Consider the following 16,574-nt stretch of genomic DNA (forward strand, 5'->3'; position numbering starts at 1 on the left):
AAAAGAAGAATAGTATTAGGTAGTGTAAATAGCACTTTAAGATTTGCAAAAGTAATAACTTATTTTCATTTCTGTTTTACAGATGAGGAAACTAAGGCAGACAGCAGTTAAGTGACTTACCGAGGGTCACACAGTTAAGTGTCTGAGGCTGGATTTGAACTCAAGTCTTCCTGACTACAGGTCCAGCGCTCTATCCAATGCACCACCTAGCTGCCTAAAAAATAGATTTTTGTTCATTGGAAAAAAGTAATTACATTTAAAAATAAAATATAAAGGCCCCCAGGGGCATGGCTAATCCTTCAAGAGCCAATGGCAAATTGCCCTTCCAATTCTACCAGAAAACTTCTTCACACTTGTAAAGGAATAATAAGGCAAAGGTCTAGCTTTGCACTTTAATTCCACCCAGTTACCCCCATTGTATGCGCTTTATTTTCTGGGATTACATCAACTGAGTTGGAAGGGAAGGGGAGTAGGAATCAACTCCTAAATACATTCAGATTATCTGACTCATTTTTTCCATTACAGTCCCCTTACTATAATGGTGACCACAAATACACTTATTCCAAATATTATCTTTTTTATTTATAGCTTTGAATAATTCTTTCCAATTACATGTGTAAAACAATGTTTGAAGTTTCAGTTTAACCGATTAAAAAAGCAACTTGGCTCCTGCTGCATACATTTTCTGGCCAATTTAAAAATTCTTATTAAATCAACGAATCAGGAACCAGTATAATTGTTGAAAATAAATTTTATGTCTAAACATTAATACTATTTTAAAAGTTTTTAAATTTTGCAGCTCAGCACAAACTACTGCATTAAAACTAAGTTTTTACATCCAAATTCTTGCAACCAAAACAGAGATGATGCCACAATTGTTTCTTCTTTTAAAAACAACAAGCCCTGGGCTCAGAAATAAACAGTAATTGCTAACCAGTCTTACAGCACTTGAGGACATCTTAATTTGTTGTAGTGTTGTTCCCAAAACAAAACTAAAATGATCTAGCAGTTTATATCTCTCTGTTACACACACAAAAAAGAAGCGATATAGCATAGTGAATAGAGAATTGGCCTCAGAGCCAGGACAATGCTGGCTTCTTATATACCTGCCTGGGTGACAACCTTTCAGTACTCTTATCTAGGCAACTCTCTAAGGACCACAAGTATCTACCTGAATTCGTAAGGCAAGTTTCCTCACTTGGGAATTCCTTACAACAATGAAATACCAAGGATTTGATTCCCACCCCCATCACCTTCCAACCCAGTTGATGTAATCCCAGAATCCACAGATTCTGTCCCTCTTCCCATATTACATATTTATGTCCACATCTATTACAGAATCAATGACTCCTCCCCTAAAATCCCACTCTGGTGTCTCATGCTGGCCCAGTTATTGTGTTTTCTGTCGTTTCGGATGAGGTGACCTGTACTGGAATGGTTTGCCATTTCACTGTTTTGCAGATAAGGAAACTGAGACACACAGAGCTAATTGACTTGTCCAAGTGTTGGAGTACAGGGTCAACTTGAACCTACATTTCCTGCTGACCGGGTCAACTTGAACCTACATCTCCTGCTGAGTGAGGGGAGTATGAGGCCCTTGGAATAGGCATGTGACATGTACACACTTCCTTAGGTTAAGACACTTAGTCATTAAATTCTATATATACAGTTATAAGACACATAATCATCAAATTCTGTATATAGCCATACCACCATAAAAAATTCCACATTTAGTCTTGTGATTAGAACTCGCCGTTACTTAAAGAGTATATAAGTTGTAATATGCCCGGACTGTAAAGCAAGCAAGCAAGCCTGCCGCACCCTTTCTGCACCATGTAACCGATTCCTGAATAAAGCATCATCTTGACTCCACGGCGCTCGACTCAGTGCAGTTCTTCCTAGTTGGAAGCCGGCGGTACCCCGAAGACCCCAGATAGGTGGGTAAGTAGAGGGCAGATACTCCTCCCACAATAAAGGCACGCCAGGTACCCCACAACTGGCGCCCGAACAGGGACAGGGTATAATCTAACCCTGGACCAGGGACCGGACGTAGATAAGCCCGAGGGCTTATAGGGGAGTAGAGAGACTGCCTCGGCAGAGCAGGCTCTGCCTTCACTGAGTTGCCCCTATTGAGAATAGGGAGGGTAGCTAAAAGGTATGGGAAGTGGGGAGAGTATTCCACTTCTGTTGCCGGAGGAGAGGATGGTGCTTAGTAAGCGCTTATATAAACTTTGTGCTCAAAAGGAATGTAAAATTCCCATAAAAACATGCAGGGAGTTTATAGAGAAGATTTGGGACGTCTGCTCATGGGTCCAACAATCAGGCATAAGAATAGGAAGATGGCATCTAGTGGGTCAGCAAATGGCCACATATGACTATACACACCCAGGGATCATTGAGATCCCTCCAGTCCAGTCTATCTACCCCCCGCTTCCCAAAGAAGGGACTCCCCCCATAGAAAGCAATCTCGCATACCCCGTCTTCCCTGCCGCTGAACCTAAACTCCCTGTAAAAAATGAAAAAGAAACTCAGAATGCCCTTAGTGCCTCAGACATTGGTGAATTAGAAAGCGAGGCTGCAGGGTATATTCCACCTCCTTACAACTTGCCCTTTCTTACTGCCCCGATAATTAATTACCCAAAGCGGTGAGACCCTTGAAGAATAAAAATTCTGAGACAGATATTTTCTGGGACGTTGGAAAATATCTGGGCCTATGTTATGTGTTATATGTTTGTTTAGTGTTGTAACTGTGTAGTCTGTGTGATGTGTGTTCTATGTTCTGTGTGATTTGTCTGTTTTATTGGTTGGAAAAATTTTTAAATGGAGCTCCATGTTTGTCTGTGTGTGTCTGTGATAAAAGTTAGCAAACTTGTAAGAGATAAGGATTCAGCCTCTGTGTGCAGGCTTAGCAAATATCAAGAAGCTTGAAAAATCTTTCTCTCTCCCTTTCTCTGTCTCTGGCTGACTGCAGCAGCCTGTGAGACAAAGGGAGAAAAGTGAGAGAAAGGAAGAAAAAGAAATGAAAAAATAGATTGAAAGGGATTTGGAATTTCGGAAAGTTAAAATATGTATATAGAAGACCAGTGTGCTAACATTTAAAGGAAAGATGTTTGAATGGAATATCTACGCATTCTCTGTGAAGGCAGAGAAAAGTACTGAATGGGCTTGGAAATTTACAGAAACCCCTTTTGATTCTGAAATGGGAAAAGGTGAAACTAACTTCTCTCTGGGGGTGGAGGTCCTGGAAACAGCCCTTAGTCTGTTTTTGCTGATTTAAAAGCTTTGTTAAGTTTAACAACAATGATTAAGAAATTTGGGAATTGGTTGTTTGAAAATTTGCTTGTGATTTTAAAACTTTTAACCTGTTGTACTAACCTTGTAAGTACACGGAATTTAGCTATTTTAAACGGACAGAAAAGGTTTTTCCCCTTGAAACAAAGCTTACTAGAGTAAAGAGCAATAAAATTCAAGGTCAGCCTGGCCTGGGCAATAAAAAGCTCTGGAGATAAGATGCTAATAGCTGTTAGAAGAAATGTGGTAGAAGAAAAACTTTTAAAAACAGCTGTATTAGTTTGATTCAATTTGTTACCTTCTGAAATATATTGAGTTATTTGTTAACATAAGTTATACTTTAAAACCAGCTCTGCTGGACATGTGTGGGTTTTTTGAGGTTTGGATTATTCACTATAGTATGAATCTTACAGGTTTTTGAAGGGAAAAGGAAAGAGGAATGCAGGTGATTTAGGAAGGACTGATTGGTAGGAACAATTAGAGGTTTGCATGGTTTTAAAAAAGGTGAAAGAAAATCTTTTGGGAGTAGGTGAAGAGGTGGGGGGAGGGAGCCAATCACTTCCACTGTCTTTATAGTAGCATCAGGAGCATCTGATAGGAAAGTTCTTTAAGGAGATTGTTCAAATTGTAGCCAGGGAGAAAGAGAAGGTTGGAAATGGGTGAATTTGGGAAGAAACCTGATATTGGGAAACTGATGGGTTAAATCTTGAAAAAGATCCCCATTAGGAAATTTGAATGAGGAACCTGAGGGAAGTTTTTTCTAGGGGGCAGGAGTGGGGGAAGGGTGGCCATGTGGAATCCTCTCCTCCCCTCACCCTTCGTAAGTATGTTCCTGCCGCTTTTTTTTCTTATCTGATTACAGCCAGTTCAGCAAACTGATTTTTAAGGACATACTTTTAAGTTAATTGATTGAATATTTGTTTCTTGATACATAAATATTTTCTTGGTTGAGGAATATGGCCATAAATGTGATCCATACTTTGGTCCAAGTATTTCTAAAAGTTTAATTGCTATGATAAAAACCTTCTTGAATTCTTTTATGTGGAATTGGGTGTTTTGTATAAGTTTAAATTGATTGTATTGGGTCATCCTGAGGTTATTTAAAGGGCCTCTGAAAATAATAATTTTTTTCTTTGTCCTTTTGAAAATGTTTCTGTTATGGACAATATGCAATTTGGGATATTTTTTCTATGTATTGGGTATTTTAAAAGCCAAATGATTTGTATGTATAATGTTCACTTATGTAACATCTACCCAGATATGATAATTATTCTAAGTTGTGAACTTATTGAGACGAAATTTCTTTCTGTTATTACTACAAGGTTATGATAAATAATTGTTTAAGAGTTATCAGAAATTTGATTAATGACATCTGTTATTGGAGGTAAAAAATTTTTGGGCTTAGAATTAATTAGTTAATGCTATTTGGGAGTTTTAAAGCTCCACCCTCTGACAGTTACTGGGACAATTGATTGATAAGCTGTTAAAACTCAACTGCTTATGTTATGTTATAGTTATGTTCTTGCATTTTTCCTTTTGTAACTGATCTCTCTGATCAGAGCAATGGTCAATAGAACTGTTAATGTAATTCAATTATGTCATGCCTTACTATTTTCAGTCTGGTCATATGTAATCATTGTATACTAAATGCTTGGGCAAATGAGTATTTCGCTTGGTCATCTGTCTGTTACTGGATATTAGTGTTTTATTTCTTTAAGGTTTCTACATGATAAGAGGACAATTAACAGGGGTCTGTGAGACCTCACTGATGTTGCAACTTGGGACTGCACCCGTTTGCTTGGCCTGTAAAGCAAACTCATTTCTTCACATAGGGAACAATTTACTTTGGCCTCCTCATATTCTGCAGCAACCTGATGAACTGAGTCTTTCTATCTGAGACTGATCTAATCTTTATTTGCTAGATTTGTGTTTTTGCTCTAGATTTTGGTCAAATTACAGATATTGGCTTGCTTCTGGAACCTGGATCAGCTTTGATCAGCTTTGATTGTCAGCATGATGCACCCACTCTGCAAGGAATGAGAACCTCCTGTCACTTCACAGCCTGGAGCAGCAGTTTTAAATGAGAGCCATGGACTGGACCCTGCATCTACTGTAGTTTGGACTAATATAAGGGACTTTGGGAATGGTTGATGAATGACTGTTAAACCTTGCTTAGATCATCTATTACTGTGTGCTTAAGATTTGGGATGGAATTTGTTAATACTGTGTAACTGTTACTGTTATGTTTGAGGGCTTTTTAGGAAATGCTACTGTATTAGTCTGTTATGTATAGGGATTTTGATTCACTCTCAGAATTTATATGGGGAATGGTCATTTGATAATTCCTTTCCATGAGAAAAAAAAAAAGGGGGGGGGGAGGTAAAGATAGAACATTGGGGAAACTGGTATATATTTTTTCAAAATACCTGAAAGAATGGGAACGCCTAGCTCCTATTCACTTTGCTTTAAGCACTTTTGCCCCACCCCCTATCTCACTAGTTCAGATTGAATTTGGATGCTTTAGTTTTAGAATCCCTTATTTTGTTAAAACCTCAACATCAACGAGCCTGGTGCAGCTTTATGAATGACCCCTGGTACCAAAACTGGTTTTCCACTTCCCCTTGGTTGACCACATTACTCCCCACCATATTGGGTCCCTTTATAGGTTTTCTTTTCCTTATATCATTCAGCCCTTGGATGTTTAGGAAATTGACTATCTTTATAAAGAGTCAAGTTGACTCGGTGGTACAGAAGAATGTCCAGGTCCTTTACCAAAGGCTTCATCCCTCTGACTCAGTGGATGATCTTTTCGCCTTGTCTAGTACTCCAAACTCACCAGAACCTCTTTGTTTCACGGATGAGGATTTTCACGTGCCATGGTACAAAAGAATATGCTAAGCCATGTCTGTAAGACCATTGCAGTGCCATGACGGGCAACGTTGGAGTAACCCTACCAATGGCGGGACCTGGCATGGCAGGTGCGTGCACCTTGGATACAAGGGTTGACTCCGCGACCCAAGCCAGCGCTCAATGGCTAGAAAATTCCTTAGCAACATGTGGCCATTTTCCCGTGATTAAAGAAAAAGGGGGAATTGTTGGAGTACAGGGTCAACTTGAACCTACATTTCCTGCTGACCGGGTCAACTTGAACCTACATCTCCTGCTGAGTGAGGGGAGTATGAGGCCCTTGGAATAGGCATGTGACATGTACACACTTCCTTAGGTTAAGACACTTAGTCATTAAATTCTATATATACAGTTATAAGACACATAATCATCAAATTCTGTATATAGCCATACCACCATAAAAAATTCCACATTTAGTCTTGTGATTAGAACTCGCCGTTACTTAAAGAGTATATAAGTTGTAATATGCCCGGACTGTAAAGCAAGCAAGCAAGCCTGCCGCACCCTTTCTGCACCATGTAACCGATTCCTGAATAAAGCATCATCTTGACTCCACGGCGCTCGACTCAGTGCAGTTCTTCCTAGTTGGAAGCCGGCGGTACCCCGAAGACCCCAGATAGGTGGGTAAGTAGAGGGCAGATACTCCTCCCACAATAAAGGCACGCCAGGTACCCCACATCCAAGGTCACACAGTAATAACTGTCTGGTACTGCCCAGCAAGATGAGCCTCCCAGACTCCAGACGCAGCACATGGTCCACTGTGCCATCCAGCTGTCCAAAAATGAGTGGACTCCATCCCGGAGAGGGTTCAAACCCACACTCCTGGGCTCAGAAGGCCACTTCCTTGACCTTTAGACCGCTGGAGCTTCCTGATGATGGTCTAGACAAGTCCACAAGTTCTTGAAGCTTCTGTGCCAGCAAGAGAACAACTCTCTCAAGTTCCCCTCAAGCTGGCCTGGCATTTGGCATGGACTCCGCAAGCCTACTGAAGTTTAGAAAGGGTCATCTTGAGTCCCAAGGCTGGCTAAGTATTCATTGCTGGGGTTCAGCAATACAGGAAAATGATCTGCTAAAGCATAGGCGGGTCAGAATATGCCCCGAGAAAGGAGCTCCAACCCCAACACAAGGGCTCCTCCAGCTGTGAGCAGCACAGAGATGTCACACAAGATTTGGGGGTCAAGGGAGACAGAAAAAGGAATGAAGCCGTGTTGTGAACATCACACAGGATGGATTCCCACCAGGGTAGGGATGGCCCTTCTGCCGTGCCCAGTGTAACTTTTTTTTTTTTTTTTTAAGAAAGCAGGAGCTCAGAGTTAGTCCCGGGGACTAACCACTATTCCAAATTTAACTATCTCGATATTACAGGTCATGGGCAGGGCAACCCTCTAGGAATCCCACAGATGATTCATGTTCTTGAATGAGAATGCTGAATGTGAAGAAGCAAAGAAGCAATTCCAGAGACTACAATGTCTAACTATTTTAAATGGTATGTTTTAAGGGGAAGCTAATACCAAAGGGGTAATCACAGATGTTTAATAACCAGTTAGTGACGATTCCTAAGCAAAACCTCTAAATCTGCTGAGTGGCAAATAGTAATCTGTGTAATCAACACATGACTACAAGTGTTTTTTCAGAAGAGATTCTGAAAGTGAACTGAGATTCCAGAGACAAGAAAATATAATGTGCAGTGAATAAAACCAAGTTAAAAAGCATTCTGCAACCAACGTTGTCAATGATAGAAGGAGGAAAAGTGCATTACGCTAAGCTCCGGTGTCATGTACTGGAAAAATTCCATTTTCATACAACACATTAAGAACTCAGAGGACCCAGATAGAAAAGTTGGGATATTTCTTCCACAGTACAAAAGGGTGAAAGTCTGATACTTAAAGCATCCTAAGTCTGCTATTCTGAACTGGAATATTGGGGGGAAGGGAAGAACATACCTATGCTAAAGGAAAAGTCAAATGTAAACTTTCTAATATGATCAAGTTCATGATGTACAAAATTAAAAAAAAAGATATTCTTTTTCAAGATAAAATTAGCCTAGAAAGCTAGGTATGGAAAAAGAAAACAGAAAAAACTAGAATAGTTGGGTCAAAGTAGAAAAAGCTTTTTTAGAATAACAGGTACTAACACAGCTTTTCAATAAAAAGATTCCCCATTTAAATTTAAAAGTGGGTTGTTGCCGCTTCTTGAGTGGGTAAGGAACATTAAATTTAACTCTTTAAGAGCTGTTTTACTCTTGATATGTGGGAGATAATAAAAACTGTAATATAACTAAAATTTGCACGATGTGGAATTCTTTTACATTTGAAACTATTCAACAACAATATTCTTTTGGTAATTAAGTAAAATTAAATAATTATTCTTTTCTTTATCTGGGATCCAAAATGAACTGATCTTATACTGGATTCCATTCCATAATAAATTTTATGATAGTGATGTTTTAATGTAAATTTTAATTAATGAACTTTTAAAACTTTTTTTAAGCTCAGTATTTCTCAAATCATAGAAGTATTTTTCTACTCCATCTTTTCTGAATACAAGTCTTGATACAACACAACTAGGTCGAGTTTAGTATGGGCAATGAATCATCTGAAATACTCCCATATATTTGAATTTGCAGTATTCAGAATTATAATTATGTAAAATATGGTCAATGATCCCAGCTCAATGTGGATGTGAATAATCCTTTCACTTCAGGGGTTGCATTATTTATACCAACCAGGACTTGTTGACTCAAATATACAAAGCAAAAACAAAAACAAAAACAAAGGATCTCCATTTTCTTTCTTTTTCCAAGTAATTTTTTTTACCTGAGGTCTGCCATTGAGTAACACAATGTAGAGATCAATAATACACAAATGTCCAAACATCAATAGTTTGGTCTTAAGGCCAGTTGTAGAGAACACTGTAGCTTACTCCTCAGGACATAAAATCATCTATTTTCTTATCTACATCAAAGCTACAAGTACAATCCAATAAATAGCACTGGAAATCTTTCTATGTGGGCTAATATCATTATCATCATTCTCCTCATTTTCTCATAAAATTGAATAGGATCCCTGACTAGAAGTTACTTTTATATCTGAGACAGAAGATTAACAAAATACATTTCAAAACCAGCTTGCATATCTGAGACAGAAGATTAACAAAACACATTTCAAAACCAAAAAAAGCTGGCCAACTCCCTTCATTTTCCTTTACATGAAGTTACACACCTAGATGCTAGGCTCATCACTTAGCTCCATATCCTCTTAAAGGAGTCAAAAAAGCAATATGAACAATTTTTCAAAAGAAGAAATGCCAACTATTAACAATCATATTGGAAAAAATATCCCAAAAAGCTAGTAAGAGAAACAAAACCCAGATATTTCACTTCATGTCTGCTAAAGTGACAAAGATAATGAAAAGTGGAAATAATCTGTTTTTGAGGGGTTGCAAGTCAGGCACACTAAATACTGTACATAGATATATGAATTGGTCCAAACACTCCAAAAACCAAGTTAGAATTGTATAAGAAAAGTTATTAAACTGTTCTTCCCCTTTGATGCAGCAATCCCCATTACTGGACATGTACCAAAGACAAAAAAGAACGATCCCAATGATGCCAAAACATTGATAGCAACATTTTTGGTAACAAAAAATAGAAATAAAGTTGATATCCATACACTGAGGAGTGATTGAATAAAGTACCATATGAAAGTAAAAGTGTATTTACTGCCCTGTTAAAAAGATAAAATATAATAAATTCAGAGAAATATTAGAAGATCTGCATGAAATAGTACAAAGTGAAGCAAGCAAAAAAGCATGAGAACAATCCAGGTACAATGACTACATGTAAATGCAAACAATTCTAAAAGGCAGATGAACACAGATTAAATTCAATGATCAATACTGATTCCAGACGCCAGATGATGAAATAAATCTTCCTTCCTTTGTAGTAAGAGGAGGATGGGTGGCAAATCACACATGTCAAATGTGACAAATATGGGTGCTATATCGACTGCTTTTCATTATTACAAGGGAAATGGAGGGGAGGGGAAATGAGAAGGGTATATTCTGAAATAACTGTGATTTAAAAGACACTAATAATTTTATAACAAAAATTTGCATATCATATTTCATAAATGAATGAAAAATTCCTATCTCCCTAGAGAAATGTTATCTATATGTCCCTAAGTTATTGATGGTTTTATAATATTATCATTAAGGAACTTAATTTTTTGCCCTTTAAAATTCTGCTTCTTTCCAAGGACTACCATCTCTAAAGCAATTTTTGCTTTTTATTCCAGCCATGTGTCCACACATCAAAGATTACCAACACAAAGACAGTTGTTTTCTCAAATGATAGAATTAAACACTAGGTTTTGTTCAAAGTATAGACATTTCCCTCCATTCAACAAAAGGTACTTTACCTGTATTTCAGAATGGCAAGTCCATCTTAATCGCTCCATGAAGCATGCCCATGAATTGGTAACTAAAGTGAATTTGTCCAGCAGAATGTAAACTGCACAAATGCAATCTAACTCTTAGGTATTACTCAAATCATAAATGTATCCTTCTAACCCCTTTTCATCTGACTACTATAATTCCAAATATACAGATCTATGAGGGAAAAATATATACTCTACATTTTTTTTCCTTTTCAATGATTTTTTCCAAACACAAAGGAAGCTCTCCTTTCTGAGGGACTCTGAGAAGAGCACATGTTTGACCTGTCCACCCTATAATACAAAGCTTTCACTTTAGATAACATGAATGTCTACTACTGAACTGGAATGTGAGATCAGGACAAATCATTTAGGCCAGACACACTAACAACGGATTCCCTGTGGTGAAAGAGGGAGGATTTCCTTTAGGTAAATACTATTTGCCTTCTTTCACCAAAACATTTTCCACAGTAATCCCAAAAGGGCTGCTTGACTGACCAACTGGGACTAAGAGACTGGGAAACATAGGACAACAACCTAATAGACTACTGAAAATCTGATAGGATAAAGCATAGTCTGGTTAGCTAAATCAAGATGGAAACATTTAAGTGAAGGATTACTAAGTCTGGTGTTCATAGCTATTCAACGAATGTGAATTTCTATTATGATGATTGATAATTATATTTCATGAAATAGGGAATCCAGAAGGGACAACCTCTCAGATTTCACAAAATTTTCCAATATCCTTTCAATGTAATGCCAATTATTATTTTTTTCTTTTAACCTTTTTTTCCCCCAATTCATAAGTATTTGATCTTTTTTCTTCCCATAATCTCTGCACCAAGGGAGGGGAGATAAGAGATTGAAAAAAGAAAAACAATTCCCTGTAACAAATATGTACAATTAAGCAACGCAAATTCACTTTAGCCATGTTAGAAAATGTCTATCTACACCTGCATCTTGACCCTCTCACCACCTTATAAGGAAGTAAAGAACATGCCTCTCTACCATCCTCTAGAATCATGATTGGTCTGTACACTAATGAAAGTTAGTCTTTCAAGGCTGTATTTACAATGTTGCTATAATATAAATTGTTCTCCTGGTTCCGCTCATTTCCCTTTGGATCACTTCACATAAGTCTTTACAGGTTTCTCAAAAACTATTCCTTTCAACATTTTTATGGCCAAATGATTTTCCATCATATTAAAATACATAATTTATTCAGTCATTTCCCAATTAATGGGCATCCCCTCCCTCAATCTTAGTTCTTTACCACTACAAAAAGAGTTCCTATAAATACTTTTTGTATGTGAGTCTTTTTCTTCTTCTTCTTTTTTTTTTTTGAATCTCTTTGGGGATATAGGCTTACTATCAGTATCACTGAGTCAAAAAAGATACATAGTTTAGTGACTTTTGGGTCATGGCTCCAAATTGCTTTCCAGAATGACTAGACCAATTTTCACAGTATTAGTGTGCCTGTTTTCCTACAGCCTTGCCAACACTTGGCATTTTTGAAAATCTTATGGAAGTAGGGAGTGGCTTTAATTGGAATTCCTCTAATTGTGGATTTTTTTTGGTTTTTAATTTTTAAAAACCAGAATGCTGATAATTTGAATTTCTTCCTTTGAAAACTGCCCAATCAACAATTATTTTCTGAAATTTTTTTCAACATTACAGCTTTATTCTTCCATCCAAATTTGCCATTTATTTAGTGTTTAAGGTCTCAAAGCACTTTTAAAATCTGGATTAATTGCATTAAGAGTTAATGAAATTCAAGTTGAAACAACAAATTCTTTAATTAGATCTTATGCTATAGTGTAGATAACATACAAGTTCCCTGGGAGAAGGGACTACCCCTATTCTTGGTTATTTAACACCTAATAGTTGAGCTACATTTGTGAACGAAACAAATCAACTGCTTAGTTTCCAAAACATTGACTGCTATTTGACGAGATAGGGCAGTGTCAATCTTCCTGCCCCTTCACAGGTGACCACAATCCCTGTGTGTGTTCTATATATGTGAGGTACTTAATGAAAATCTACTGTTCGACCTACACTGAGATCTGTTAGAATGTTTCTGTTCCTAAGGCCATGCCAGTAAAGGCCTGTTGACTTGAAAAGCCAAGAGCAAATTCTATGTTTGTTAGAAAACCTGTATTCATCAATCAACCAAGTATCTATACACCTCACGTCCAAATAAACAAGATCAATATTGCAGAAAATTCACCCCTCCAAAAAAAAGTAGTATCTGGAAATACACATAAAAGCAATTATCAGAAATCTCTTCTCCATTATCATGACCATGAACAAGAGAAAAATTACTTCAGGTCTCTGTAAGTGCTGAAGGAGGAGTAGCAATCTAAGGGCATTCTCTAAACATTACAGGTGTTCTGAAAGCCTTCAGGAAATTCATAGGGGTGGACGAGAAGAACCAAGCACCCAAGAAAGGCAGTAAATATAAGTCAACATTTCACAGATTCCTCAAATTTCCTCTTCTTTGCCCTTAAAAAAGATTTCCTTTCCTTCCATGAGGCCAAGACAAAAATCATTCCTGAGATCAGGAGCTCCAGATGAAACTTGGTGGCTCACAAACTGCTTGTCAACCTTGGGTATCAATATAGTTCAATTGGACCAGGAATTCTGAATCTTTTTTGCATCATGGACCCCTTAGTGGTCAGGTGAAGTTTATGGAGCCAGTCTCAGAATAAAGATTTAAAATGCATCAAATAAACCACATAGGACTACAAAAGAAACCAATTATATAAAAAAACCACATAGAACTACCAAAAAACCAAATTATATCAAAATATATATTTTTAAAGTTTATAGAGCTCAAATCAAGGATCCTCAAACTAGAGCAATCTCAGAGAGCTGAGGTGATCAAGACAGAGATCCAGAGCAGAGATTAGGCTAAGGTTTTGGGGATGTGCCACAGACAGACCAGCCAATATCATACACACCAAAGACAGACTAAACAGGACTAGCAACTGTGGGGAAATCTCAAAAATAACCAGATGGAGATGCATGCAATTCTCATTTAGCTGATTACTTGTCCAGTCAATCTGGTTAAGTCCTCCTCAATTTTTCTCTTCATGTCATAGGCAGGAATAATCATTGGCAGGACTTAAATGATGATCAGGAAAAGCAGCTATTTGATAGTTTTGCTACAAAGCAACTCTTTTACATATGGGTTTTAATTGCTCACATGGAAATGAAAGTCAATTACCTCTATCTCATGTGTGAGCTGCCTGAATGTATGATATCAAATTTAGAGAACAGATGAGAGATGGCCTATTTTATTAAGTTTGCCATATATTTGATATTCTGTTCCTAGATCTGGATTGGGGACCTGAGAGGTCAAGAGCCCTCTGAGAACAGTGGCTCCTCTAGAGGCCTTTTGGAAAGGCTACTGAATAGTCACTGAAGAGATTCTCTAAGGACACCACTTATTAGTTGCCTTTTGATGGATCCATTATAAATTACATTCCCTAACTAGTTCATTAGTAAAATAACAAACAACTAACCAGCTTTTTCTGTAGATTACTAAAAACTACTGTATCTGGCTTATTTCTGCTTTCATCCCACCAGATCTACTCTCACTTCACACTGCCCATTCACAAAGAAGGTACTGACCTTAGCTCCATCTAATGGTGTATGTCTTCAGGGAATTTTCTTAATCATCTGTTAAATAATTCCAATTCCAACATGTTACAACTGCTAGGCCACCAACGTGTTTAAAAATTATCTCTGAAGTTTCTACTTCAGTAGTTAAAAATTTGAGATTTGCTATATCAAAGGATGAGTGCTAAGAATTGAATGATTTCCATAGGAGATAAGATGAATTGGTGCACAGGATTTGGACCTGGAAAGAACTTTATAGATCAAATTAAGTCCAAAGCCTCTATTCTTAAAGATGAAGGAACAGAGACCCAACAAACAACAAAGCTAAAGAGCAAACCTGTACAAAGGAATAGAACTAGGCCTCAGACCCAAACTGGGTGTTCTAACTCCAAAATGTTAAGAAAACATCTGTTATGCCTAATTAATTATGAGATAAAGTACTGAATAGCCTTTTTCTGACCACATTTCAAGGACTAGGCAGGCATCAGTAGGATCCTGGATATTCTCCCCCTGTACCATCTTACTGTGCCCATCACAACTCCTGAAAATCATCAAAATGCTGATGTCCCAATTGGGTGTCTTGAGGGACGGGGATGCAGTTTCATTTCCCCATCCTACATGCCTAAGGAGAACAGGCTGTCACCAAGATCTCGTGCTCATGCCACAAATCACTAGTTTCCTCAAGTGGGGAGCACACTCAAATCTACAAAGGGATCCTGTCCTTGCTGCAGGAAACCTCTGTGGGCAACATGCTGTCCAGCTCAGAATCACAAAGGTCGCCCTGCCAAAGGGGCTGTCAGCTCGGCCTGGGCACAGCTTCTCCTGCGCTAGAATGTGACAGTGTGGTGGTGTCTGACTAGTCTGGAGATTTTCTGTGAAAACTAGAAATGCTCAGATTTAATGGAAGAAGAAGGAAAGGACAGAGGATCTATTTTCCCTTCAACCAAACAATATATTTAAACAGACACTGGCTTCTATGCACATTATATTGGAATTAACTGAATAAGAAGACGGCAGTAATACAACCTCTAAATCAAGAAGAATGTCTGCCAAATATATGCTGTAATCTAACTCTCAGGTGGGTTTTAGGCTTAAAAAGATGTCAAAGATAAAGAAACAAATTATTTTTTTCATCAGGGGTCAAAGATTCATTTGTATACACCAAGAGCAGTATTAATATACAATATTAATTAAGCATAAATCTTTCACATGACTTCTTAAACATCTAGATTCATTAAGCTCCAATACATCATATTCCTTTTCTAAACATGAACAGAATCCCACCCCCCACTCTCTCTACACACACACACACACACACACAATTAATCCAGTAAACAGACTTCTAAATAAAGATTTGGAGTTGGTTTTCCCCTTAAACAAAAGTAGGTACATAGTAGGTACTAAATATTTGTGGTTTGGATAACACTGGATTGTCAACAATATATAATGTGTTTAAGGATCTGAATTCCCAATAATGTGAGTTAGCTAAGTAAGGATTGGAATTGGCATAACGGGGTGAATATCAGTATCCTTACAACTTATTTCATAAGGGTGGTTTGTACAAAGCTAAAACAAAATAGTGACTATTAAGACATTTCAGCACTCTGGGATATTGTATCAGATAAGCTGCCTTTTTAAGTAAGAAATCCTTAAATTAATACCTAAAAATCAATGGTTGAATAAGGAAAAAGGCAGAAATGTTTAAAATTCTAGTTTTCTGTTTTATCATTTGAGTTGAGAATGGGAGTTATTCTATAGAATAGAAAATAATTAAAAATAAATTTTCCTTCAAATCTAAGAAACATAAAACATCCATTTTTTGGTTGTGTCAATTTTTTTAAAAAATAGCTCATAATATTGAGAGATTTATCTGTAACACTTAGAAAGGACTACAGATTCCTTTAAGTAAATCCATCAGGTAAAATCAAACCATTACAAAATAAAAACAAATTTTTAAAAGAGGACTTTCATGCAACTTTCACAAATATTCTCCAAAATATCCTTCCTTTAAAGCAGAACCATATATCCTGCTCAGCATCTAACATTTTGATTACAAAATAGGCAGATTTGTTTACAAAACCTTTACCTTTCACCCAGAATTAGTTCATATTTCTTTGGTTCTGTCATTACGTAGCACTAGAAAAATTAAAAACTAAGGCAGATAAAAATGTGAAATTTCATAAATAATTAGAAGACCTACTGCAACTTACAGTATTTCAAGGTCTGAGCTTGGATGCTATTTATTTTTCCAGACCCTTCAAATACTAAAGCCACCTTGAGAAAAATCATTTTATCCTTAAATCATCCATTTGCTAATTCTTT

At 37.3% G+C, this 16,574-nt stretch overlaps 1 protein-coding gene across 5 annotated transcripts in view; it reads right to left on the minus strand.

The window, feature by feature from the left end:
* GJC1 (gap junction protein gamma 1) overlaps window positions 1–16,574 on the minus strand; it is a 45,647-nt gene that overhangs the window by 26,144 nt on the left and 2,929 nt on the right. The window contains exon 1 of one of the 5 annotated variants that reach the window (XM_051994857.1): window positions 121–376. The exons of the other annotated variants lie outside the window; for them this stretch is intronic. The gene's annotated coding sequence lies outside the window, so the exon portion shown is untranslated. Of the gene's footprint in view, window positions 1–120; window positions 377–16,574 lie in introns of those variants that run through there. 5 annotated transcript variants of the gene reach the window in all.

The sequence above is a fragment of the Antechinus flavipes genome, chromosome 4 (genome assembly GCF_016432865.1).
Source record: "Antechinus flavipes isolate AdamAnt ecotype Samford, QLD, Australia chromosome 4, AdamAnt_v2, whole genome shotgun sequence".
Lineage (NCBI taxonomy): Eukaryota > Metazoa > Chordata > Mammalia > Dasyuromorphia > Dasyuridae > Antechinus > Antechinus flavipes.